This window comes from Netta rufina (assembly GCF_964035555.1).
Source record: "Netta rufina genome assembly, chromosome: 1".
Lineage (NCBI taxonomy): Eukaryota > Metazoa > Chordata > Aves > Anseriformes > Anatidae > Netta > Netta rufina.
In genome coordinates this window covers 39,486,294-39,513,590 of record NC_140123.1, presented here as the reverse complement: position 1 = coordinate 39,513,590, position 27,297 = coordinate 39,486,294, and the positions used below count along the sequence as shown (strand labels likewise).

General features: G+C 37.2%; 1 protein-coding gene across 2 annotated transcripts in view; it reads left to right on the top strand.

The window, feature by feature from the left end:
- PCDH9 (protocadherin 9) overlaps nucleotides 1-27,297 on the top strand; it is a gene marked incomplete at both ends in the record, with an annotated part of 740,599 nt that overhangs the window by 197,407 nt on the left and 515,895 nt on the right. The gene's annotated exons all lie outside the window — the stretch shown is intronic.

The window sequence follows — 27,297 nt, the reverse complement described above, 5'->3', positions numbered from 1 at the left end:
ATCTTTATAACATGTTATATTGCTTGTGAGATAACCAACACAGGCCCTATTAATCAAACTCCAAGATAATGCTTAATGTTATAATATAATCCCATAATATTTTCCCTACCATTAATACACAACATGTCTTTTTTTCATGCAGCATACAGTCCATATTCAACTATATATTCTTTTCATCTTGTCTGCATAAATTTTCTATAAATTACATGTGTGCATTGTGTAACTGAGATAGAAAAAAAATCATTGCCTTCCTTACCCACCTCTCATCACCTTATCACATTCTTTAAATAAATTGATATTTGATACATATATTGATCAAGTCTTTTCCTATGGCTTTGTTGAAGGGAAGGCTTTCAGAAGCGGCTCTTGAATATCTGGGTTGCAGATCTCGATATGTTGAATTAGGATGCATAATTTATGGCTGACAGAATTAGTTGTGGTATGTGGAAACAGGTAGATTTAACATTAAATCCTGATATAAAAGGAACTTAATAAAGTCTTGGATCACTTAATTTCTGAGAGAGATTACAAACTAAATAAAGTCAAAGATGTACCAGAAAATCATTCAGACGTTAACAGCATAAGCCTAAGCTTCTCTGTGGCCCAAGAGATCAAAAGGAAAGAATGTGAATGGTACACTTAATTTTTCTTTGTCTGGAGACATACCAAAGTAGTCGTCAGTGGAAAATCTATGTTGAACCAATCAGGAATCCAGTGTTAAGCAAAATGGATGATCTTTGTAACAGTTGTGTTTAGCACAACACAAAATGTGTTGCTTTAATCATAGCTCTAATTGGCATCTTTGTTGACAGTCTCAGAAGAAAGGTCAAGGCATGGCTAGGCAATGTACTGATGGACTGTCTTGCTTACATCTGTAACCTCCTTGGCTGAATCCTGCAATTTATTGAGCAGATGTACTTTTTAGATTCTACTGTCGTTTTAGCAAAATTCAGTGGCTAAATACCATATCTATTTGATCTTTTTTTTCCTTTTGTAATTTTTTTTTTTTTATGCTTTCCTACAAATAGTGTGCTTACTGCATTAAGTATAGTAGAGAGAAAGTGAAAGTGGTGGTAAAATAGTGAAAAAAAATCTGAAACACTTCACGAGTTCGCTCACTTTTTTTTACAGAAGTATAGGAAAGAATACAAAGAAGCATTAGCTAGCTAGCTAGGCCATTAACTAGCTAGGCCAAAATACGTTGGGTATTTGAAGAAAGTACATATTAGAACACCTAAGTTTAAAAAATGTCTGTTCCATATATAGTCAAATTCTATGAGGCAGGCACTCCTAGAGGATGATTCAGAGCCCTAAATTAGTTGACTAAAGTTAGACAGTGTGAATGCCTCCCACAGTAGCAATATGTTGCAGAGGGACAGAAAGGAGACAAGTGAAGGGAGAAAGAGATGAGCACAGAGTGATAAGTACTATAAATGAAGTAAGGCTATAGTGAACTTCAGAATCTGCTTGAAATGTGTGGAGGGCTTTTTTACTTTTACTTTTATTTTTATTTATTATTTATTTGTTCTCAAAAGGGAGATCAGTATGTTTGGTATAGCACATGCTCCAAACCAAGTAGCATCTTGATAGGTAACCATAATTTATATATGGAGTGGTAATTCATGTCGAGAAGATGGTTGATGTTAATAAAGAAGGGGGAGATTTGGGAGGGTGGCCATGGGGGTCGGTAAGCCCCGTGGTTGATGATAACATCACACTCTAAACAATGAGGTCATCAGGAATGTAAAAGAGTTTAAAGGGAACAAAGAAGGGTGATTCAGGAGACTCCATGCAATCTCAGGTTGCTTGTTCTTCAGCCATTAAGGCATGGAAGTTGCTGGGTGTTATATAAGTTGCCGTTGCTGTTATATGCAAAGTTGTTTGACCAATGAAAAGTTGTTTTTGAAAAGGACTGCTGTGGGGCGAAGGGTATAAGAGGGGAGCCTGTTCTCAAGATTTTAAAAAAAAGGGCAACACGATGAAGTTATGTCATCAATAAAGAAGCAGAAAGAAGGAATGAAAAGGAACAGGCTAGCAGAACGGAGACCAGGACGGGAACAGGCACATTGATCACCTCATGAAGAAAGGTTCGGCCAAACTCAGCAAACCACTCAAAGAAGCTCATAGAGAAAGTCGGTGGAAACAGGTGCACCAGAGTTGGGAAGAAGCTCAAGCTGAGAGAAGCGGACCCGCGCACACAACTGCCCCTCGCTGGTACGCAGTTGCGCATTATGGGGAATCATACGTCCTTAGAAACAAAGACTGTCCTGGTAACCTTACAGCTTATTCTCCTTCTTAACAATCAGACGGTTTATGATCCTGAAACACGGGACCAAATTGAGGTCAAGGCGTGGGACTCTGCAACTAAAAACGACACGGTTGCAGTGGGATTACTCAGCACGTGGCGAGCAATCTCTGAGGCCTTAAAGAGCCATGTGGGACCAGGGTCAGAAACGTGTGGTTTTGCCACACAGTGAGGGAACTGCGGGCTCCTTTGCTGATGCCACTGCTACGCCATCGGCCCCTCTGCTGCTACAGCCATCGAAGGCTTTTGCTGTTACGCCCCCTGGTGACCTGGACGTGCCTTTTGACCCAGGCCCTATTGGCCTTGAAAAGGAGATGGATATGCTTTTCTTCGATCCGGGAAGAACAGGATACATAAGGCGCGAAGGCCGAGTTGCTTGACAACTTAAAGCAAGACATATTGTTCAAAAGGAATGGAAAATGGAGAGTTGTTTGTAATCAAGAAAAGGAACGGAAAATGGAGACTGTTAAGTCATGGAACTTAAAGGATTGTTTGTTACCTTTTCTGATTGTACATATGTATAGGTGTACTTGGGTTTAGTATGTAAAGGCAGTGTTCTGTATATTTAGAAAGTTTGATGTTCATGTGTGCGTGTTGGTGGAGCGTAGACTCCCCATGCACCCAGCGCTGTTTACTTGTCTTCTATAAATATTACTAAATTCAGATTGAGTTGAGGGTTCATTTATAACAATAACAATAGTGTAGGTATGACACCTTCAAGTATGAATATCTATACAAACACAGCTACAAACAACACAAACTACAGCTGTAGTTCCTGGAGTCCACAGTCAATACTAGAAGAATGGTATACATATATAAATCACTCCTGTTTGAAAAAGCTTTCAAACAAATCATAATTCATAAGAGAAGAGTAGGAACACAAACAGGAAAAAGAATGAAATGTCCTGGCCAAAGGCACCAAGGGTAATAATTCTTCTGTAGTATAACAGGGACTGTAATCTCTAATCCCCATGATTTGCATGTATGAAAACATTTCTAATACACACAACTTTGGGGAATTAATTTGTTTAAAAAATGTTTGTCTTTAGTAAAAGAGCAAATATTTATACCCACAAGTAATGGTACCACAATGAACAGTTATTTATGCTCACACGGATTGCATAAAGCTCTGGAAAAGGTGGTCCCTTTACAGTATTAATGGCTGTTCTGTTTTTGATTAAAATAATTTATTTAGATTGTAGGCATCTTTTTAAAGAGAATTCCAGAATTCTGCATTCACCTGTCTGTAAATTTATTAGCTTATTAGTCACTGTAAAAGTGGCTGGCAAATCTCAATTTTTAATCCTTAAAACCAAAGATTACTAAAGACAAACATCCTACATGTCACAGACTTTGATTTTTAATTTATATTTAATATTTGTTAAGAAGTCTTTCCAGCATTTAATGGGAGTGTCAAGGAGCTTTCTTGTCATGCATGGACTTGTAGTAGAACACACATAGTAATGCTTTTTATCCATCCATTTACCTACTTACCATCTGTTATTGTATACTGTGTAGGATAAAAAAATAAATTAATTAATTAATATGTAACCAACTATTGTGATCCCTTTATCACTGAGAATTTTTCCATTAGACAGTGTAATTATAGTGCCTTATAAATATAAGACAAGTGTCTTATAAGACACATTATTGTGTCTTATAAAAAAACAAAAAACAAAAAAAAAAAAACGTATTGTGGTCTGGAGGAACAAACACTAAAGTGAAATAGGAAGCAAATGAAAATCTGTCTGTTAAAATTGGTGGAGCCATTATTTCATTTGCAGTTCTCTTTAATGGACTTTCACTTTGCTGACTCACTGTAATTTAGCTCAGTTGAGAAAGTTTTGAAAATTAATATCTTTAGCTTTTTGTAATGCTAGTTTGTGAGTCATAGGTTGTAACCCAGAATTTCCATTTTGTGAATAGAATCATAGAATAGTTTGGGTTGGAAGGCACCGTAAAGATTATCTAGTTCCAATCCCCCTGCCATGGGCAGGGACACCTTCCACTAGACAAGGTTGCCCAAAGCCCTATCCAGCCTGGCCTTGAACACTTCTAGGGATGGGGCAGCCACAACTTCTGGATAGACTGATATCAACCTGCATCCAGTGACTAGTTTTGCAGAAGTAAACCATATTGAACACATTGAGTGCACCCTCAGTAAGTTTGCAGATGACACCAAGTTAGGTGTGTGTCGATATGCTCACGGGTAGGAAGGCTATGCAGGAGGATCTGGATGGGCTGGACTGATGCGCTGAGGCCAACTGTATGAAGTTCAACAAGCCCAAGTGCCGGGTCCTGCACCTGGGGCACAACAACCCCAAGCAGCACTACAGGCTGGGAGATGAGTGGCTAGAAAGCTGCCTGGCAGAGAAGGACCTGGGAGTATTGGTTGATAGTCGGCTGAATATGAGCCAGCTGTGTGCTCGGGTGGCCAAGAAGGCCAACAACATCCTGGCTTGTATAAGAAGCAGTGTGGCCAGCAGGTCTAGGGAAGTGCTTGTCCCCCTGTACTCGGCTCTTGTGAGGCCGCACCTCGAGTACTGTGTTCAGTTTTGGGCCCCTTGCTACAAGAAGGACATAGAGGTGCTTGAGCGAGTCCAGGGAAGGGCGATGAAGCTGGTAAGGGGTCTGGAGACCAAGTCTTACGAGGAGCGGCTGAGGGAGCTGGATTGTTCAGTCTGGAGAAGACAAGGCTCAGAGGCGACCTTATCGCACTACCTTAAAGGAGGCTGTAGTGAGGTGGGGCTTGGTCTACTCTTCCACAAGCCCAGTGATAGGATGAGGGGGAATGAGCTAAACTTGAGCCACAGGAGTTTTAGGTTGGATATTAGGAAGAACTTCTTTACCAGAAGGGTTGTTAGGCATTGGAATAGGCTGCCCGGGGAAGTGGTTGAGTCACCATCCCTGGAGGTCTTTAAAAGATGTTTAAAAGATGTAGAGCTTAGTGATATAGTTTAGTGGAGGACTTGTTAGTGTTAGGTCAGAGGTTGGACTCAATGATCTTGGAGGTCTCTTCCAACCTAGATGATTCTGTGATTCTGTGATATTGAAGTAAAGCAATGCATTCTTGATAGGGTTTCCCAAACTGAATCGTATTTTAGATTTATTTTTAGGTTTGGCCTGGGCCAGCTGTTGTAGGCATAATGGTACTATTTATATTATATTGTGGATAAAGTTGGTCATCCTATGACATTATAAATCTGTTTGATTTTACTGCACAGAAGACTTTAGATAGATTCCCATTTGTTACCATCGAAAGGCAAATTTCAGCCCGCATTCTTTTATTTTGTAACAGGCAAGAAAAAAAAAAAAAGGCAAACTATCTTCTGCCTGAAAATACTGAAATAAATTTATATGTATATTTGTTCTGCTCAGAAAGAATAAGCGATCTTTTGATTGGTTGCAGAAAAAAAAAATATACAGGTTATATTTGATATCTGATGACTATAGTTTTCTGTAGACAAACTTATAAATGTTGCCTCTTAATAGAGAGGAAGTGAACTAGCTCATGTTTCAGTGTAACATATTTAGCAAATTGGAACTTGATAACTAGTAAATATTAGGATTTTTATCCTAAAATAAAGGAAAATAAAAAAGCAAATGCTTAAGTAGTAGAAAATAAAGATTTATTTATTATTGTAACTTTTTGTAACAACTTTACAGTCTTCCCTGACCTAACTTCTGTATGTATTTTGTCATTTTAAGGGATAGAGTATTAAGGTACAATAGAGCACATTGGATTGATAGTGCATCCCTGGATAACAACTGCAGCAGTGGGTCACTATTTCTTTCTTCTGGAGTAGAGATAAGCGAAAATGCTTATCTCTATTCTTATGCTTATCTCATTTCATCACTATTAGATTTCTCTTTGCTCTGGAACAGGAGCTATTCATATTTCTGTATTACTGGACATAATAGCACTGTAAATGTCCGAGCCAGGGAGCACAACAGGGATCCAACAGGATCCAAATTCCATATTTTGGCAACAGGAAGTCATCTGCCATAGCCTCTTCTTGGTGTCCTACTAATCCTGTAAAGAAAAATAGGGAACACAGACTGGGCAGAAGATGCAGCCATGTTCCAAAAGTGTAAGCTTAGATGCAGCCAGAGCATTTTGAGCTACTTATGCTGTTCTTCATTTTCTGATGTCTCATATTATAAGCATGTTTATTTACTTGCCTATGTACAATCTTACTCTAGTTTAAAAGTGTTAGCATTTTTATATGCCTGAATAACAAACCACTGTACCTCAAAAATGAAGACACTCTGCAGTAGCTTCTTAGAAAATACTAAACCAGCTGGTTTCTCTTTGTAATTGAAACTGGGGCTAAAAGAAAATTGGGGCTAAAAAAATTTCTCTTAAAAAAAAAAAAAAGGAAAAAAAATGAGAAAAAAAAACCACATGAATTGAAAGCAGTCATTGTTAAGCAAAGAAACAAACAACAACAACAAAAAAACACTTGTTCTGTTACCAGTGTAATTAAAAACTAAACTAAAGATACTATCAATCCTATTTATTTATCCTATTTACTTGTTAAGCTCATGTATTTGTCACATAAAGCTGTGTAATAGTTTAAAATGTTTGGACCAATTTCTGTTCTGGGGTACAGTGCTGTACCATTAAGGAGAGCCCATTAATATCAAATATATTACTTATACAGAATAAAAGAGAAAGAAAGAAAGAAAAAAAAAAAAGATATTTGTATTTTATACCTTTTCCTTGCTTTCTGAATGCAGAAAAAAATCCATATAAATATGCAGTTTCTATTATGATGTGTGACTGTCCATCTCAGATTATATTTCCTCAGGTCATTTAAAGACAGGATTAAATGTAGTTTAGGTCAACAATGTTTTTTGTCATTCTTACTGGTAGCAAGTTCATTTCACTGCTTATATTTTCATGCAGCACCAATGTCTAAATGAAGGTTGTTTTTTTTTTTTTTTTTTTTTGATTAATAAAGATCTTCTAATTTCCTTTCACATCTGCCTTAGGACTAATAAGTGGAGTGGCAAGTGTCATTTAGTTAGATTGCGAATTTTGTATACATGTATATAGAAGCTCAGCACAACTGTGTTTTTTTTTTTTTGTTTTTTTTTTTTTTTTGTTTTTTTTTTTTTTTTTGTTTTTTACTTTCTTTTAGATTGTTTATATGCTATGAATTTGCTTCCTGATTTCCTTGAAAAATGTTAGTTTCAAAGGAAGTTTCAGAGACCTCTTCCCTTTTACCTTCTCATTTAAACATTCTTGTGCATTTGGTGGGATGCCAGATGCATGAAGTCAAGATGCACAGACTGCATGAGAAGTTTTTAGGGCATCTCTCTGCTCTCTGTTTTTGTGCATTGCTTATTGAAACTTGTTGTTCTTATTCTGGCTAACAGTATAACGTGTGGCAATGTGAGATGAATAGCTATTGAACACTTTAGAGTTCTGGAACAAAATTGTGGTAAGTATTTAATTTTTTAATCACTGATGGGGGAAGGGGAATTTTCTGGCAGTTTTAACTGTCATTTACAATCATTTAGTTTAGTGTTGGTGGAAATATACAGAAAAGCTCAATTGTGCTGTGAAAGCCTTTCATTGCTTGAGTGGTAGCGTTGAGCCTTATGTAAGCCAAATGTTTTTGAAATAGAGCTACTTACAGAAGCCTTACAGTGTCTCTGGAGGGATGCACCAGGGCAGGATTATACTGGTTTTGACTAAGGGGCTTGTTACCATTTTTCCTAGTGAAATTATATATTACTAATGACAGCAGTTTTGTAAGGAAACACAAGTGAAGGTGCAGTAGATATTGCAGTAGAAGGAGACAATATATTGTCTGCCTGCCTGCCTTTTGTTTTCAAGGTCTAGCCTTAAAAAATTAAAAGACAGGAGAAAAATAAATTATTAACAGTGCTCATGAAATTTTAAAGATACAAACATATCCTGAAATATAGTAGCAGGAGGGTGATAAACCCACACCCTTTCCTTTTTTTTTCAGTAGTGGACACATTCATGCAACAGCACTCAAGCACAGATTCTTACTGCAGGTGCTTTTCCCATTTTGGGAGTTCACTGCCCTTGTTTTGTTAGCCTCAGCACTTTGAAAGTGTTGGCTCACCCGCAGTGCTTGCAAATATATCACTGTCCATGCTGCCTTTGCTTTTTGTATTTACTGGTGTCATATGCTTCAGGGTTTCTGATGCCCTTGAGAAGCTGTGACCATTTTTTACATCTGAAAGAGTGCCAATTCATTTATTAAGACAGAGTCTGTGAGGCCTGGATAAATTTATTCTATCTAACATTTAATAAAACATTAAATTAGAAATGTGACTTATGCTGTGACATGTTTAACATTACCGTTCCAAGGTTTATATTTGAGAGTTGCAGGGCCCCACACTCCAGAAGGTAACATGCTATCAATCTAGCTCCGAGGTGACAAGGCCACTGATGTTTTCCTGTGGTGGTTGTTTAATAATTAATTTTTCATTGCTCGCATGTTCAATAAATAGATAGCAACATTTAAGACTAGTTTAACAGGTTTATAGGTTCCTTATAAATGCCAATAATTCTAATAGTTAATAAGAGAATAATGAATTTGTGATCAAAGATCTTAAGATCAATCAAGCAAATTAAAGTTGGCCTAGGCCTAAGCTGTGGCTGGTTTTGTGTTGTTTTTACTATAAAGTGTACCCTGTGTGTATAAGCCTATCTGGTGAATTGTTGAATTTCTTAATGTTTCACTTGTCATATTAATTTAAATCTTTAATCTGAGGACGTGGCAGGCATACAAAGTTGTGCATTGAATCAATATTATGTTGCAGATGATGTCTCTGAAGAGGTTGCCATTTGCGTAGGGGTATGCAGTAATAGGAATAATAAAAAGAAATTGCATTTTGATCTTTCCACATATGTTATTACAATGCTGCTCACCCATTTTAAAAAACATACAGTTCTCCTTGTAAAGGCAATCCCTTGTACAGAGCTTTGTCACATACTCAAAATGCAAAGTAAAAAAAAAATAAAAAATAGAGTCCAGATGGGGAAGTCTTGTCAGTTACTATTAGGATTCAAGAGAATCAGCTCTACGAAGAGGGAGTCTGTTGCTTACCAGGAATTTGCTTGGCATTTAAAATAGGTGTTTGTAGTCTCATTAGAGTTCCTGATAGTCAGGGATAACCTCATTAAGAAAGTTAATAAAAGAGGAAGGTACATTTGGTTTGTCTTCTTGCCTAGTATCTCATTCAGGGCCTCATTTTCCACTTCTTTTCAAACTTCTCTGTATAATCACTCAAACTGGTGCAAACAAGGTGATTTTGTGGTTTCATAGCCATTTCCACAGCTCTTTATTACTGCACACACAGTACGGTGGAAAGGGATTCAAAGCACAGTGATTCATTCCTGGCTCTGCAACTATTGTACTGAGCATCCATTCACTCCACTATTTATCCATTTACTACATCTGTAAAATATAAATCAAGCTAATGACCTCAGTAAGATGTCTGCATTAAAAATGCTGGATAAGAGTTTATTATATGAGATGCAAAACAGTTGGAAATTGGGGCATTCATTTTTCTAGAACTTCAGCATCTGAGTCTGTACTGGTTCTTTTTTTAATATAAGTCTGCTGATACAGGACCTTGCAAAAAAACCTCTGTGATATACCCTGAAAAGCAGAGGGGAAAAATGTAACTTCTCTTATTATCTAGATTCTAAAGAAACCAACCTTAGGAAAGGCTGTGTATCTAAACCAGCCCCTGGCAATCTATACTTCACATTACACATCAAGGCATTTCTTTAGCCTTCCTCATTTCTGCCATAAACCAAGGATACTGCTTCTCAAGCTTGCAGGTAAGGAAAAGACAGTGTGGTAGCAAGTAATCATTGCCCAGGCAGCAGTTAGCTGTGGCTGCTGCTCCTGTCTATCTGCTGAACAACTTCTAGAAATATTATGTTCTGGGTACCCACATGTGGGTGGAGAAAAGAAGTTAAGGGTTTGGGAAATTAAGCTCTTGTGGTTATAGGAGATAGAAAGACTTGCAGATGAAAAAATACGTTGCACCATTGCTGAGTAGAAATAAGATGGGAGGACATTGTAGAAAAATGTAAGAGAAAAAACTCAGGGTTTCATAAGATGATAAAAAGAGGTGAAGGGCTCACAAACCCCTGTTGCTGAAGGATTGAATTATGTAGCCTCAGCAGATGGGGACTCTGTGTATTTAGAACAGGTACTACTTATCAATAACTGGTACTATCCTGTTTCTGATGTTGGCAGTAGCTCATTAATGCTGTGAACAATGATGATTATACTGACAAAATTTGTATTTCTTTACTATAAGCAGATCAGGTGCTGCAAACTGGATTTGTCATGCTGCAAACCATCAGTGCTGCCTGCTCAGGGGAACTGATTGTTGTATTTGCCATTTTCAAATTTGGACTCGCAATGACTACTTATCCTGTGGTAAGAGATCATTGCTGATCCATTTCCACAAATAGTAGCTGCCACTCAGTGGCAGGCAGTGACCTTTTTCTCCTAGTGGTGGCCTGTCACCTTTGAGAAACAAGTGGCACTGACCAGTGAATGCAAATTGCACTTCCTGCATAGCAGCTCACTAGAGGGGCATATTCGTTGTAGGTTTATCTTGGGGCAAGACAGTTCTGTGGTGACTTTGTGATTCACAGCAGGTGATGAACAGTGATAGTTTACTACTGGAGTATGTACTGACTTCAGGTAAGAAGCCTGGGTCTGAGGAGGTAGCTGAGTGGAAAAATGGGACTATGGCAGCTGGAAGGGAATCAGGTATCAGTGCATATATAAATATACATGTATGTATATATTTGTAAGACTAAGGATGTAACAAATAAGCTACTTAAGATTTTGAAATAAGAGGAGGGAATAAAGTAAGAGGAATTTCAGTGTGGAAGTATTATGCTGAAATTCTAAGTGGTCATCCATTCATTTGCCTTGTGTACTCTCATTTAGTCTAACAAATGTCTATAATCCTATAACTGAAATCCACATAATATTTCAATGAAGTCATTCCTGAAACAAAGTGGGAGATTCAAACTCAGTACATATGTGTATATAGAACAGTCAAAAAATCCCTAAGAGGTGCTATTTTCTGAAGGAGAGATAGTGGGTGGTTTGTCTGAAGTTAAGCATTTGGAATAGACATGATAGCAAGACTTCTTGATGTACAGTAAAAACACAAAAAGAACTGCAACAGCAAACCTATCAAGCTGAAGACATTTAGTTGAAAATATGAATATATAGCAACTATTCTCTAATCATAAAAATAGGAATATTTATTAAAAATAATAAAATACTGATAGGCAAATGGGAGAGCATATTAATATGTTTGATTTTTTTTTTTTTTTAATCCAATATATGTGGTTAGCAATAGCACAGCATTGATGCAGAATGATATGTGCATATGTTTGCATGAACTACTGGCCTTTTAACATTTCTCGTGATCCTAGGGAAGGAAGACAAGCATTTGTTATGAGATTCCTTATTACGGAAGAGAGTTTTACTTGATAAGTAAGATAATCTTTTGTTGTCCAAAATAAATTTTGAAGAGGGGATGACTAAGAAGTTGTGTCTCCTTACTTGTTATAACTGTGATGAAATAACTCTTAACAAATTTGTAAAGTGTGAATTTTATATAAATTGTGCATTCAATTGATTCCCATTCCCTAGGTATGTAACTTTAACTATCTTTCTCTTGGATGTAGTTATTTCAGTGAACCTGAGAGTGACAAATCCCTTTTCTGTCACTCTGCTGAACACTTAGATAAAAGTTCTGTGCAGCAAACCTCTGCTACTACTGAGTGAGAGTCCTTCTTTAGCCTATCCAAAATACTTTTCCTTTTTTCCTGGTTGCTTTTAGTCTGACATAATTGTAACCTTCAAGTTGATGTTAATATTCATCTAGGGTATGGAATCTTATTTCCCTCCTTAAATATCTCTTATGGTTGGACATGCTATGTGAAAGCCTGTGCTTTTTAATAAAGTACAGAATTTTAGGTCTCAGTTCATTCTATTTTAAGTTTATGAAAAATACCATTTCAGACCTACAGCTTTGTAACATTTGAAAAATGCTGACTTGTTAAAGATAACCATTGCATATTTCTGCAGAGAATGCTCTGAGAACATTTACTTTCTGGAAAACATCAGGTTTTAGGCTGAAGAAATGCCTCTTCTAATTCTATCTAAGTTATTTCTTCCATGTTAGTGTTACTTAGAGGACTCTGGAGGTGTTTAAATGCCCACATAATAAATTTGACGTGAGTTATTGGTGACTCACTTTAAACGTGGGATCAACACAACACTTTATTTAAAAAATAAAAATAAAAATTGCAAATAAAATGTAAAGTTAGTTTTTCATTGACTGAATGGGTTCCTTGATTTTCAGGCCATGCCACAGAACATCAGAATAGTATTCCCTCAGGGTCCTTTTTTTAACAGTAGGCAGTGTAAAAAGGAAATTAAAGAAATTACAGAAGCTCCAAAAGGGAAACTTATCAACATTTACACTGAGTTTCTTTCTATCTAGCATTTCTAGTGAAAGGGTTAAGCACTGAAACATGACAGTTTATTTTCTTGAAAAAAAAAAAAAGTATACTGTCCAGTGTAGCAGCTGATAGTCTTGTAAGTCATATAAATATCTAAGCCTCCTTTGAATTCTGCTGAGCTCTTAGCTTTGGTGATATCTTGAAGGAATATAACAAAACATGTTTCATGACGCTGACCTTCTCTTTTCTTGGGAATGAGCTACTCATTATTATGAGAAGGTATTTGCCACGGTCCTCTGGCTCCAGCTGATCTGATCAAACACCTTCCACAGCATCCAGCCTTTTATTCCCTGGGATAGAAAAAAATGTGTTTCTCCCTCTCCTCTAAATTAATAGTGTTTAGGTACTAATGGATTGGTCTTGCAAAATCGAATTCATATGGGCTGACAGCTACCAGCTCAGGCTTGATTCAGTCTGCCATATAGATCATTGATGGACCATGGAGAGAGTCAGGGAGATGTTCTTCAAAAATAAGTAAGAAAATATGGTATGAACTGTGTGCGAATCCACATCAGACTTATAACAGGTGGGTAGAAGTAACAGTAATTTAGAAAAAAAGATTGGTGAACATTGCAGAATATGCAGATTAATGAAGTAATAAGGACACAGGGCCAGATCCTCAGGGCATGGTAAATCATCATCCGTTAGCTGTGCTGTGATGATTTACAACACCTACAGAACTGATCCAGTAGCAAATCCTTAGTGATAACGTTGGTGTTTTCTCCTGGTAACAGAGCTACAGGCATCGGGAAAGACAGTTGGTTCGTGGGGCAAGTTTAGAACAGAATATTGAGAAAAGACAACAGGCATATTTACAGCATGTGGGGAACTTAACTCTGGAGAAGACCTTCTGGAGTTGCTGTGTTCAGCTCCTTACTGTTACAGGCAATGACATCATATCATCCCATTCATTTTTTTTTCTTAGAAACAAAGTGGTTAGTTGAGGGAGAGTGATATTTTAAGAACAGCTTTATTCTGAAAACAGATTGATGGAACTTTTATCACATGCTGCCCTCTGGTTTCTTTCATGATAGCTTTTACATGTGTCATTTGAAAGAAAAGAATTGTATATTAAAAGTCTTTTTGTTTGGTAGGCTTTTGTTCTTTTTTTTTTTTTTTTCTCTCTTTTTTTCCTTAATGCCATTGTTAACCCTGTAAATCTGGGGTAGCTATGAAAGAATAAAGTGGATTATCTTCCAGTTCATTAATCTTCCAGGATGTTAATGATGTTCTATTTCCAAAAATATTTTTGTAAAGGCCATGGGACCCATATATACTGTCTATGAAGCAAGAATTAGTAGCATTGAGTAACGCAACACCAGTCTACTACCATTAGTAATTTGACTTGGTGGTGCATTTTGCTTCAGCATGGAGCTGCACTAAATTGCTGCCTGAAGTCTCTGATAACTTGGGAGTGTCCACACCACCCCAGTCCACTGTGTTGTGTCTACTGAGAGAGGAATTTTGTCTGCCAAACCTGTAATGCAGGAAGCAATGTACAAAGCCAGAAGGACATCCTGGTTTACAAATAGCATGCTGAGTCTGCAAGGACTAGATAGATTGAAAGGCTGTCTATTGACTTGTAAATTCAGAAAATGTGATTGTGAATCCTTTAACGTACTGAAAATGCAAAAGTGCTGTTTATGAGTGTCATTTACAGAACAGGATTATACTGTACTGTACACCAGCTTTACCTGCAAAAGTTCTGAATTTTGATGAGCTGTGAAGTGTAACTTAAGCTCCAGAAGTACTTGAAATTCTGTGTTACTGTTTTTACCTAGAGATTTTTACTTGCTTCAAACAGTTACTGGAGGAGTGCAAACATAATATAAATAATAATAATGATGTCATGTGTGTTTGTATCTGAGACCTGAAAAAAAAAGAAGGGAGTGCTTTTTTTAATCTTCTGAAATCTGGTTCCTGATAATTGATAGAGAAGATAGCATGTTTAAGTATTTGGTGTTCATTCCCTAAACTCAATCTGATTTATATAGATTCATCAAAGTTTCCCTTTCTCCAGAGAAGAATGAAAATTAACATTTTTCTGACAAATGTTTTTAAATGTTTCTAGCCTTTTTTTTTATTATTTTATTTTATTTTATTTTATTTTATTTTTTTTCCTGCCTAGCTTTGAAAGTCTCTGTAGTCTCTTTTTTGGACGTTTACTAAATTTGGTTCAGGTACCATCAAATCTTTGCAAGACAATGTATACAGAATTGACTGTTAAGACAGAAAAATAAAACTTATCAAGCTTGTTTTCTTTCCAAAACACCATGTCCTTATTTTCTTGATCAATATAGCATATTGTGAATGAGAGATGCTTTATTTATTAAAATGAATTATTTTGAAACAACAGCAACAATTTATGTGAGATGTTTTGCTGGAAAACAATATTATTCTTTCTAGGAAAATACTGGATCTTCTACAGGGGAACAGTTTTCAGCTGTTTGAAGTTTGGAGATGAAGTAGTAGTAACACTAAATACAGTATCCATACAGTAAATAGGCTAAAATATTTAATGTATAACTGCTTTATCTATCTGTCTATCTAATAGCAGGCCAAGGATCAGAACGAAGTTCTATAAATCAAGAGTTTGATATAGGGCAATGTCACATGTATGGAAAATGTAAATTCTAACCAAATTTTAGGTATATGTAATGGCGTACGTGTTCGCTGGTTCAGTATTCCTGAGAAAGCTGCACCAGTGAAGATAAGATCATCTAAGTATTTAGGAAAGTGGCATTGTGAAGGGGCTTTGGAGAGCTATGGGTTAATTTTATGAAGTGCTATTTCTATTATTGGAAAGATGCGGTCACTACTAGAAAAAATAGAGAATGAATTGCATAATTTCTGAAAGAGCACACACATATAGAAATAATAATTTGGAAAGTGAAATCTAAGTTTTGGAATCTGTTTACTTGCTGCAGTATTTTACTAAGTGAAAATTACCTGGCACAAAGCCTTCTGTCTGTGGACGTAATTCTATCTGTAGATTATACTGTGCAATTTATATAGAAGTTTATAGAGCTGCAACTGATCCACGGTAATTTCTATATGGTAAAGTCTTTCATAGTGAAAAATACCAACAATTTATTTGGATCAGATATGAAAAATCTTAGACACTTGGTCCAATTTGTTTCCGATTACTTTGATTTAATTAGCTTGTACAAAACATGTGCTCCAAATGCAGCTAAGGACATCTGATAAAAATAGTATAAGAAGTCAGAAACCCTAAAGAAGAAAATTAGGTTAAAAAAAAAAATAAAATCATCACTGACTCTTCAAGTTAATAGAATGTAATCTTGCAATCTTGTTGATCTGTGAATTCAACACCAATAACATGGTACTAGAACATGGATTCTAATCCAGAACATGTTCATGAATATAGAACAACTTATATGATGCCATCACTACAGGAAATAGTGACATAAAAAGTACCAATAAATAAATAAATAAATAAATAAAATCTGCAAGAGTCCTTAAACTGACTAAGTTTCAACGAAACAGTCCTTTTGATAAAGTGTTTAATACAAATTGCCACAGTATATTCCTATAAAAATATGGCAACTGGGCAGTTGAGAAGAAGACTCTTACTTTGGTTGGACTCTGCGCTTGAAGTCAGCTGGAATATCTGGAGGGAAAAGGTGTTTACCCTTTTGCTTGGAGTGAATTGTGAGTGGTAGGAAGAGACAGAGGAGAGGGAAAGGAAGATGAAGGATATGACCTGGAGTTTGCTGAGCAATGCAGAAAACAGAGGTAAATAAAACAACTGCTGGGGAACAGCAGCTGGGAGAGTAAGGAGTGAGAACCAGCCGTGCAGCCACCAAGGTCAGTGCAGAAGGAGGGCAGGAGGTGCCCCAGGCACGCAGCAGAAGTTCCCCTGCAGCCTGTGGAGAGGTCCCTGGTGGAGCAGGCTGTCCCCCTGCAGCCCATGGGTCCCACACGGAGCAGATCTCCACAATGCAGTCGGTGGAGGAGCCCCCGATGGAGCAGGTGGATGTGGCCTGGAGGAGGCTGCGGCCCATGGAGAGCCCCTGCAGGAGCAGGCCCTGGGCCGGAGCTGCAGCCCGTGGAGAGGAGCCCATGCAGGAGCAGGGGGTCTATGGGGAGCTGCTGCCCACCCGTGGGGGGCCTGTGATGTTGCAGTTTGCTCCTGGGGGATGGACCCTATGGTATGGAGCCATGTGGGAGCAGTTCTTGAAGAGCTGCTGCCTGTGGGCAGCCCCCAGAGGCTCAGTTCTGGAAGGATGGCATCCCGTGGGAGGGACCCCATGTGGAACAGGGGCAGAGAGTGACCACAAAGGAGTGGTGGAGACAAAGCATTAGGGACTGACCACAGCCCCCATTCCCAGTTCCCCTCCGCTGCTCTGGGGCAGGAGGTGAAGAGGGTGGATTTGGAGAAGGTGTTCTTTGTTTCTTTCCTTTGTTTCTCACTTCTTTTTATATTTATTTTGGTGCTTATCCTCAAAAATCCAAATCCTGTGATAGGTAGTTTGGTGCTATGTACAGTGCATGAGGAAATCAGAGGTAACGAGACAGAAAACAACAACGAGCATAATAACTTCATTTTTTTTTTTTTTCCAGCATGTAGTATTCATGCAACAGTTTTGAAGTAATTTCATTAATAGTATATATAATGCAGTTTGGGAAAAGTGACTGTATAGCCACTCAATAGGAAAGGAAATGTTTAGCGTAATGACAACTATAGGTAAGTTACTGGGTCCAGGACTGTTTCTGAAGAAATCTGAGTTTATTCCACTGTATAGACAGATGAATATTATAAGAATAGCACTGTAGAGTCAGAATGCATGTGGATGTCTGTCTTTTCATAATTTCATAAATGCTGGATTTAGGGAAGTTTCCTCAAAATTATCTGCTCACTGAAACTGGCATTTTTAAGGTTAAAGAGAACAAAAAATTCAAAACTCCTTCCACCTCCCCTGTGCACCTCAGCAGCGTCTTAAGGACAGGCTACTCTGTGAGCTATTTGAAGTAGCAGGGTTGTTTACCTTAGTTATTTACCTGATTTACATTTATGTGCAAGAAAGATGTGGAGCTGTTAGAGGAGGGTCACAAAGATGATCAGAGGACAGGAACACCTCTCCTATGAAGACAGATAGAGAGAGCTGGGGATGTTCAGCCTGGAAAAGAGAAGGCTTTTGTTGCATCCTTTCAGGAACTAAGGGGGGCTTAAAAAAAAGATGAGAACAACTTTTTACATGGGCAGATAATGACAGGAGAAGGGGGAATGGTTTTAAACTAAAAGATGGTAGGTTTAGCTTAGACATAAGGAAGAAATTTTTTAATGTGAGGGTGGTGAGGCACTGGAACAGGTTGCCCAGAAGTGCTGTGGATACCCCATCCCTGGACGTGTTCAAGGCCAGGCTGGATGGGGTTTTGAGCAGCCTGGTCTGGTGGCAGGTGTCCCTGCCCGTGGCAGAGAGGTTGGAATTAGACAGAATCATAGAATCATAGAATCATTAAGGTTGGAAGAGACCTCCAAGATCATCTGGTCCAACCATCCCCCTACCACCAATGATCCTTAAGGTCCCTTCCAACCCAAATCGTTGCATTATTTTATGGTTCTATGATTTAGAGAGATGGTGTTTGTCTTCCCAAGAAACACATAATGAACACTACTTTCCTGGAAGTGGCTGAACACCTGCCTGCCGATGTAACGAATAAGTTCCTTGTTTTGCTTTGACTGCATGCACAGCTTTTCCTTTACCTAGTAAAATGTCTTAATCTCAGCCCATGAGTTCTTGCACTTTGACCTTCCCAGTTCCCTCCCTCATCCCATCTGGGGAGAATGAGTGGCTATATGGTGTTTAGATGCCTGCCAGGGTTAAAACATAAAGGGAAGTGTGGTTTTTTGTTTGTTTGTTTGTTTCCCCTGCAATTTATATTTTTAAAATATTTTTGGAAAACATAAACAAAATTTTTAGAAGGTTGACAGCATCAGGAAAATCTGGTATAACATTATTTTATGATTCTTTGCCAGTCATCCTGGATTTCATGCTTTCTTTTCTGGATGTCATAACATGTTTTGACCATAACAACGTATGAATAATTGTTACAGACTTTTTCCTTCCAATTTACTTTTAGTATAGTTTCTGATGCTCAGAAATCTGACATTGTGCATGTTAGGGATCTTATTTTTTTACTTTTTTTTTTTTTTAAGACAGTACTGTACTTTTTTTATTGTAGTGCTGATTTAAAAATGCATTTAATGTGAGAGTAAGGGAACAGTAAGTTTCTTGAAATTACTGTTTTCAAATAAACAATTTTGAAACTTTTGAACAGTTCCTAGCTTAAAGTAAAACCACAAACAAGCATAAACAATTAAAATACTGTAATTTTAGAACTTGATACAGCTTCTTATAACACAATTTGTTTAGGAAATTAAATGGCTATTATAATATCATGAGTGCTATCAATGGAATTAAATGAGGTTTTTATTTTCAGTAAATGACAAGCTCTGTAGCAGACTATGCCACACCCTGCAGTTTCTCTCCCCCTTCGTTTTCAGATTAAGAGCCTCAAGTATCATTAACAATCAAGGCAGGCTTTCCTACAGGAACAGTATCATTACAAATAAGTAACTTAACACTCAGAGCACGTTAATGCACAGAACAAATCTTAACACCAATTTGCTAGCACTAAAACCCATTAGAACATGGGCCCCAAAAGGGGCAAAACATTGAAAACACACTAATTATCAGTCAGGCTCTTTGGAAAGATTTTGGGTCACTGCCAGGTGTTATGAAGATTTTCAGTAAGTTTAGACTGACTTTTTTGTTTGGTTCTCTGAAAAAAAAAACAAAACACAAACTAGTAGGTAGAGATCCAGTCCTGTGCATGTATAGACTGAAGTCGTATGGATTTATGGAAGTTTTTGTGTTACAGGAAAATCCATATTTCGTGAGTTCCAGTGTACTAATGGGAGAACAAGTGATAGTGCCATCTCTGAAACCTGTATTCAGTCTGCACTTGGGACTTGAACCTGGCCCAGGTTACATTACCATGGCTACTTGCTTGTCTGTGTCGAGAAGCTGAAAAGCAGTCAGCGTAAAATAATAAATGAGTAAATGTTTACACCGATGTCATGGCTGGTGCACTGCAGACTGTCTGTGGGGGAGCTTGTCTTTGAAAAATGGACCATGTGTGAATTTATGGCTCTGTCAGGTCATTTTCATGGCTAAGGGAATGGGTATAGTGGTTATCGACCAGCAGAGAATTTATATCTAGGATTGACTATCGTTGTTCTGTACAATGGATTGTTTCTCACACGTCTCATAAATAATGTGCAGCATTTCATTCAAGCTGACGAGTATACCAAAAAGTTGTATTTTCTGCTTTCCCTCTGCATGGTATTGGTACAGTGATGACATCTTGCTACTTCCTTCTGCAGCTTTTACATCCACGCAGCCTGAAAGAGAAAAGAAGACAAACAGCTATGGAAGCACTTTTTTTTTTTTTTTTTTTCTTTCTTTTTTTTTTCCCCAAAGCAGTCAGAAGCCATCTGTTACAGGATATGTCCTGACACTGTCTCTCATCCCCGGCTGAGTCAGTGGTGGGACTGGGTTCTCCACACTTGGCATCTCAAGATGAAAATGTTCCAGGAAGGTGGTAGAAACTGAAGTTTCTGCTAAGTGGGATGTTCATTGGCTTCAATGAAACTTTATTCATTTTTACAGAGCTAGGTAGGCTGACAGTGTCTGTAAAGCACATGCTCCTTCTGAAAAGCAGAGAATAATCTCTTCATATATGAAATGATAAAAGCAACTGCTCATGGTCCGGTAAGTTCATGCTACCCAATTTGACGAATCTATCATTTACCCTTTCAGTGACAGGACTGTAGTCCTCCCCTCTTGTACCTTTCTGCTATATTCATGGAAGCAAGTGAGAGCTGGGGGGAGGCAGGGAATGCTTCAAAATACTTGTTCAGTGTAAGATTTTCCAGATTATGTTTTCCATTTGTGGTTGGCTTCCACACAGGTAGTTGGTGGAATAAGTTGATCATAAAACTTGCAGCTTTAAGGGATTGTTGGAGAAATCAGACTGCAGTGTTAGGTATCTGGCATTTCTACTAGTGTGACTATCTCTCTGTTCTTTCCAGACCCAATGTATTACTCTCTCCTTAAAAAAAAAAAATATAATAATTTGATTTAATTTTATTTTATTTTAGTAACTGGGTCAGATCCCAGATCTGTCTGTCCACTTCGTGCTTGTCTAGCAAATGTGTACTGTGGTGGGCCACTTCCTTGGTGATACTGCAGCTTAAGTAGAAATCCCCAATTAGCTTGAAGTGAGCTAGCTTTGCTTTTCCTAGCAATGCTGCCAAAGGCAGCACAGTGGGAGCTACTTGCTGAAGTGCTTACTCAGCACCTGCTAGATGGGGCAGTCTGTAATGGACTGGTGTAATAGATACACTATTATGTAAAAATGTGATGGCTAGCAACTGTGGTACAGTTTACACTACAGTTGTAATATATCTCCTGGGGATTTTCACCTTAAAGTGCACCGAGATCTGTGCAGTTATTTTTCTTTTTTCCTTCAGCATTATTCTCCCTCACAACAAAGATGTACCCATTCTTAACATGCAAAGCTCTCTGCTACTGGATTTCTACTAATTTCTAATGCTTTAGCCATTACCTGTACTACAGTACTAATGAAAGCATTGCATGGATTTATGTTAGAAGGTACTCCTCTTGATAATATGGACAAATTAGTTTTAAAAAGACCTGAAGTGGATAAACAAATAGGTTTTTCCCTAGCACTTTATTTTATTCTACTTTAGTATTCTTTAGGTGTATCTTAGATACTGTCTATTTTTTTTTCCCCTAAGTGTTTGTGAAGGCAATTTGCAGTTGCTGTTGCAGTAGATCACTAAGCAAGACTAAAATGTTTTCCCTGGATTTTGAACTCTTAATTTGGGGTTAAAGAATACTTGGATTTGCTCTTGCTATTTCTTATTTCTTCCTGCTGTTTGAGAAAAATATAATTAAAATGGAAGCAAGGTCTTTTTTTTTTTTTTCTTTCTTATAAAAGACATAACAGTGTATGTAGCTTTATTCTGAGAGTCTCAGAATCTAATTCATTACAAGGGAACTAAGCTGGTGATTCAATGATAGGGTAGCATGATTCCACATGGAAGACTTAAGTTCAAGACTACAACTTGTTCTTTGTGTTTTGGAGTCGATGTTATTAAGTGGAGTCTTTCCTTCTGTAATTTATTAATGATTTTCCCTTTATCATATACTGAATTCCTGTAATTGAAAATGCAGAAACTCTATTCAAAAGATGAAATCTACCCAAAAAAGCCTGCACCAGGCTCCTGTGCAGGTTTGCACATGGCAAAGGAAAACCTGCACAAGTTAGGTAAAACTATTTTTGTCCGCTTAATGCAAGTCCAGTTTTAGCATTATGGGGAATGTTTATGTTTGGATTTGTATGTTTGTTTTAATCATATTTTTGCTTGAAAGAGAACTTAACTGTAGCTGAACCATAATACTTCACTAGGCTTTGCTTTCTATAAGCATGCCAGACATAGTTCTCTCAGGAACAGCACACTTACCCAAAATGCCTCTGAACATCCAAAATTGCTTTACCTTGACCTATGGATTTGATCCCAATCAACAGGGATCTTGGAGCACAACTGATATTTTAGCCCTTGATCTGCCTGGAAGCAAATCCTGTTGCTATGCAGCTGGTGGGTGTAGAGAATGTACACACATAGAAAATCTCAAATAAAAGTAATCACTGACATTGTTTCCATAGTTTAGCATGATCTTTTGTTATTCATTATGGAATTGAGATGAAATGCACAGTAGCGCTGAAAGAAGAAGACCTGTCGTAGATAACCAAGGAAATCTGTGTCCAGTAATGGAGATCAGTAAGGCATCTGCATCTTGTTAAGGTGATGGAGAATTACATATGCTTCTAGCTCCCTTGTGTGCCAAGGAGGCCTTGTGATCTATTAGGTCTTATGAATATATATGCTGTTGCCTGGTGTAGTACTTCCTTGTTGTATAACCAGTTCCAGTTAAATTTTGTTTTTAATCCCATTGTCTAAAATACATCCCATAAGCTCTGTGAGATCTTACATCGAGTATTTTGAATAAGCAAGAATTTCTTAAATAGTACTTCAACTGTAAGAACATCCATGTCTGGTTCTGTGGTCAAAATTGTGCTCTTCAGTATCCTCTGAAGAGAAGAAAGATTATGTTCATGTTTTATAAAGAAAATTATTCTTCTTTCTCCTGTTATTTATTTTGTTTTGTTTGTTTTGGTTTGTTTTTCAACAGAACAGGTTGCATATTTAGAGAAGTCTGTAAGTATGTATTTTTAATAGTATAATAGATCTGTTGTGCTGCAAGTCATGAAAAAGATATGTCATGAAAAGCACTGGCCTGAGATGTGATGTTCAGTCTAGAACTTCTTTAAAGATTTTGAATAACCCTTGGTAACTCACTTATCTCTTTAATTAATTTCACATCTATAAAGTAAAAAGGGTTCTTGCTTTTTTTTTTCCTTCCTTATATATTTCACTATTAAGATTTATGAGAGAAAGATTTTTTAAACGTGTTTCTATTGAATGAATTGAACTTGCTGTATCTTATCTGGGTTTTTCAGATAATCCTCTAATTTAGTCAAATGAGAATATTAAAAATAAGAATTAGTCCCTTTTTACTGTTGTGAAATCTGAAAGGAGAAATATAGTCTTTTAAAGTATAATACAAGTAGGAAGCATTATAAGCATTATTATTATTATTATTTTTTTTTAGAGAGAGAAATTTATTCTTTGATCAGTATGAGGACAAATCCTTCTTATTTATTTCTTCTTTTCCAAAGTCAAAAATTATTTTTCCATTTGTATCTCACTGATCAGTTTGGTTTTACATATAAAAGGATCATGATGGCTAAGATTAATGTGTATTTGCATTATATAGAACAACATATACATTTTTAATGTCTTGCAGTCAAATTCTAGTGTATATTATTTTTGTAGCTCTCCTTACTATGAGACTCATGTGCTGTTTCATCCAGTGTATGATTCAATCTCTTAAGTGTGGTGAAAAAAAATAAATATCTAAAAGCAGCGTGGTGAAAAAAAAAATAAAAACCTAAACACACAATGAACAATGATGTACTTTTCATAGCAGCAGGGTTGTCCTTAAATTTGTTTGTCTTGACAGGACTTGATATAAAAGAGTGCATTGTATTTTGGTCTTGGTACGTATTCTGACTTAGATGAGTATTCAGTCAGTTTAGTAAAGAGTAAGAGAAAAGCAAAATTTTAGTAAGTTGTCCCTAAACCTAGCAAGTAAGTCCATAATGAAATGGCGGGGTAAGATCTGGGAGTAATCACAGATGTCTAAAAGAAAGCCACAGTTATGTAAATTGGTCACTTCCAGGGTTTCACAGCATCTGGGAAGATGTTTTTAAATTGCAGTTTTGTACAAGAACACCCAACTTTTACCATAAAAATGTATTTTCTGTAGCTATTAAGGTATAAAAACCAATTCAGCTTCCAGCATAGCCTGCAAATAAACATTTTCTTTCTGATGTATACTTCATTTTATCTCTGAATATTCAGTGTGTCTGAACAAATGTTTTCTCAGTTCCTTTAAATACTGGAAGAATCCCAAATCAGAATTTAGATTATTATATAGTTTCTGGATATTAGTCTGAGAACCAAATAAAAATGCTAGAGCTAAAATTTCTCGGATTTTTATCCTATTTGTTAATAGCATATGTATATGCTTCAATTTCTTAATCTTGCTGCATGCAGAATTGGAGTTTGATAATCTTCTATGATAGGCACCTATTCTGTGTACTCAGTGGTCAACATCATTACTGCTGTGATGGCAATAATGATTATTAATGCTACTATTATTTTAAAATAAACATTATCTCCCTGATATAATTCAGGATGTTGCTGAAGCAACTGGATAACTACTTAAAATAGGTAAAATCTTTATTAAGGAGATAACTATTCAGAAAATGATGGAGATCATCTATATAGTGTTTGCAACCCATGTATTTCGTACCAAATCAAAATTCAAAACATCACCAATAGCTACCAGTTGGCATATCAAATTGCAGAATCACAGAGTGGCTGGGGTTGGATGGTACCTCTGGAAGTTATCTAGTCCAAATCCCTGCTCAAGAAGAGCCACCTTGAACCACTTGCACAAGACTGTGTACAGACAGCTTTTGAAGATATCTGTGGATAGTAACTTCACCACCTCTCTTTGGGAAATCTGTGCCAGTCACCCTCACAATAATGATGTGTTTTCTGATGACAGGAGATGGGACCTTCTGTGTTTCAGTTTGTGCCTATTGCCTCTTGTCCTGGCACTGGTCACCACTGAAAAGAGACTGCCTCCATCCTTTTTTAAACCTTCCTTCAGGTATTTTTACACATTGATAGGATGTCCCCTGAGCCTTTCCTCTGTGCTGAACATTCCCAACTATCTCAGTCTTTCCTTAGGGGAGAGATGCTCCAGACCCTTGTTCATCTCTGTGGCACTCTGTGGGAGTCTTTGCAGCATGTCCATGTCTCTCTCACATAGGGGAGCCTAAAACTGGACCAGATGTAGCCTCACCTATGCTGAATAGAGCAGAAGAATCACCTCCCGCCACCACTGGCAATACTTTGCTTAATGCAGCCCAGGATACCATTAGCCTTCTTTGTGGCAAGTGCACATTGCTGGCTCATGTTCTACTTGGTATCCTTTTCTGTCAGACTTCTTTCTATGTGGGTAGCCCCCAGCATGTACTGGTGCTTGGCATTTTTCCTCCCCAGGTGCAGGACTTTGCAATTCCCCTTGTTAAACTGATTACACAAACAGTTTCAGGCTAATTGGAAAAGGGAATCCAACAACTGAGTTTGTTTATATTGCACAGATCATGTTAGGAGTTTAGTTACTCAGTTAAAGACACCAAAATATTTTTTGGTGCATGCTGTTATAAAGATTCACTAAAGTTTGTTTTCACTAAAGCACATATTTTGATTTTCATGTGTGTTACAGCCTTCCAAATTATCGCTGCAGTAAAATTAACCATACTTTTCTACTCCTTCCTCTCTCTCTCCTTACCTTCTTTTTTGGTCTTTTTTAACATGTATATGCTGAAAGTCGTTCCTTCTACCCACAGGAATTTCTGTTATTCTTAGCACTTCAGTACACAGCCAGCCCGCTTAATTTCAGTGATCAGGTGAGATGTATTGGAAGGGTTTTCACTTAATAGATTAAGAAATACTTTCACAATCCCTTATACTAGCACTTCTGTGAGATGCTGATGTCTTAAACCACTGAAGCTCTTACTAAAGGGGTTGTGTCTGTACTTTTGCAATGCAAAAAGCTTTCAATACAAGAAAACAGGTAATCATGTGAGTCTTTTTAAAGCTATTCTTTCTGTAAAGCTGATTTTAATTTCCCTTATACATATTTCAAAGAGACATCCTAATACATAACATGATTATTCAGGTAAGTTTTTCTCGGTAACTCATTTCACATTGCACTGTTGTACTTCAGTGGAACATATACATTTCTTCTGATGATATTTGAAGAGCTGTTACTAATATATATATATATATATATCTTTTTTTGGTCTGGAACAAGAAAATACATGAATAGCTGGATTCATCCAACTTTTTAGGCGTTGGGATCAGCTATGTCTTAGTATGATCTTAGTGGCTAAAAGTAGAAGGAATATCATGTTTTCTTTGGGCAAACATTTTGGAATGAAACAAGATAATTAAGAAGCTGCTTATAAAACAAATAGCAGTCAACAGATTTCACATCCTACTGTTTGCTTGTAGAACTTTTCGTGACCACATACAGAGAAAGTATTGATGGTGAACATCTAACCTAACTAGTATCTTGCTGGTGTAAATCATCTAAGTCTTTTTTCAACCATTTTTCATAGTGATGTTTATGGAATTTTTTTGTTGTGTATGTAGAGAAATGGTTGCTCTAAGCTGCTGAAGGCAATTGTGTTGACTCAGATTTGGGAAAGATGATTTTATATGAGTCCAATATCACCTACAGAAAAAATCAGAGTCCTTCTGTCTTTCAAGTTCTCTCTCTTAGAGTAACTTATATGTATTTGAGTACTGAGTCTTTTATCTTTGGCAATGTTTGAGATAACATTGCATTTCATCAAAAGCAAGTGGGAAATTCTGGAATGTTTTTCCAAGTCCTGGTCTCCCAAGTGTGTAGGTTAGTAACTGCCCCCAGTATAGATAACTGGTGAATAAAGTAGTGGGCATAAAGGAAGGAGGTGTTTGTGCTTACTGAGTTTACAAGTTACAGTATCCCTGGTTCCTAGCCAAGATTAGAAGTGACAGTACTTTATAACTGTATAGTTGTACTTTTTGTTTTGTGTTGTTTCAATCTGTTTTCAGAACTAATTAGTCAAATATTTCAGT